General features: G+C 45.3%; 1 pseudogene; it reads left to right on the top strand.

The window, feature by feature from the left end:
- The first annotated feature begins 285 nt into the window (after positions 1 to 285).
- On the top strand, positions 286 to 401 carry LOC135269157 (U6atac minor spliceosomal RNA; annotated as a pseudogene).
- Positions 402 to 1,587: the final 1,186 nt, after the last annotated feature.

The raw sequence follows: 1,587 nt of genomic DNA, 5'->3' as shown, positions 1-1,587 counted from the left end.
TTTGGCCTCCCAAAGTGCTAGGATTACAGGCGTGAGCTAACACGCTTGGCCATGTTTTGTCTTCCCTGTTGTTTTGGGGGTTCACTAGAGACTACTTCGTCACAAGGTCTGAGACTGTCAGTTACTTCTGTTGCACTCCCTGTAATATACAGGTGTCCTGAGGATGGAGTGGTGTGGTGTGGTATGGAGGGAGGGAAGTGTTCTCTAGTCCTGTGACAAGGCTTCCAGGGAGTCTGAGGCCCTGTGCTGTGCCCTCCAGAAGTGCCTCTCAGTTTTCCCCTCTTTGCTGAGATTGAAAGGATAGAGGTTTGGCATTTCCCTTTCCCAGGCTGGCAATGTTCTGCAAAAATAGTTTTCCTTGAGGGCAGTTTTATCTTTTATGCTTTAAAAAACACTTTTTTATTTTCAAGGTTTCTGGGGCAGCAGATGGTATTTGGTTACATGAGTAAGTTCTTTCACAGTGATTTGAGATTTTGGGGCACACATCCCCTGAGTAGTATACACTGAACCCAATTTGTAGTCTTTTGTCCCTCACCCCATTTCCACCCTTTCCTCCTGAGTCCTCAAAGTCCATGGTGTCATTCTTAAGCCTTTGCATCCTGATAGCTCAGCTCTCGTTTTTGAGTGAGTAAGCAGACTGGAATACTCCGGGCCTATTTCAGAATGGTTACTCTTTTTCTCCCCCTGCTGGAGGCACTAGGGTATTTTTCTCTTATCTTCCCCCTGAGAGCATGAGAGTGGAGGTGTTCCTGGAGATTAAATGTATGAAAATGTGAGGATCCCCATAACACAGCCCCTCCCTTCAGAGTGTTCACCTCTCAAGCTGGCCCTCACTGAGCCTCCCACAATTCACCAATTACCGTTTGGAGTTTGCCTGCCCTGGTACTGGCTCCCACACAGGCCTCTGCTCAGCTGAGCTGTGATTCTCCGCATCTGCTGTCTTTCCCATTTACAGAGCAGTGGTTCAGCTGTGATCTCACTGCTCCGATGGGTCTAAGAAGAGGGGTGGATTTCCAGTTCATTCAGCTTTCTTGTTGTTGTAAGAATGGGAGTGATGACCTCAAAGCTCTGTACATATTAGCCTGCAAACTGAAAGTGTTTTAGTCCCTGAGAATTAAAATCTAGCTAGCTTTAGGTTGGTCCTGTGCAGACAGTCTCTTAGCATCCCTGTTTCTGAAAAATGGAAAAGATGTACGGTGGGAAGTAGAAAAGCTCCTTTTTAAAGTTTCCTTTCTTGTTAAAGAATGTGTGCTAATAACTCTGTTAAGACCTAACTTATGTAGCTGTTAAGCATTCCATGCTTACAGGCACGTAGTACATTCTATGTCCTTGTACTTTAACCAAGATACCTGTGCTGGACCTGCTAACAGGCATGTCCCAGCTCTCCATTGCTTTTACCTGTTTAGAAAAGTTTTAAGTTGTTAGACAATCGAGTTTTAGATTGTGCGATCTGGCTTCAGCCAACGAGATCAGACACAGCAGTAGGAATGACCCCAAATGAGTAAGGAATAAATTTGTCTGTTTTTCTTTGTTCTTTGTACTCTCGTGGCAAAATGGCTAGCGAAGGTACCCTTTCTGCAGTCCAGG

The sequence above is a fragment of the Aotus nancymaae genome, unplaced genomic scaffold (assembly GCF_030222135.1).
Source record: "Aotus nancymaae isolate 86718 unplaced genomic scaffold, 86718_ANA_hifiasm-v0.15.2.pri h1tg000049l, whole genome shotgun sequence".
NCBI classification, from domain to species: domain Eukaryota; kingdom Metazoa; phylum Chordata; class Mammalia; order Primates; family Aotidae; genus Aotus; species Aotus nancymaae.
Note: the sequence above shows the minus strand (reverse complement) of the source record. Positions and strands in the feature narration are given on the sequence as shown.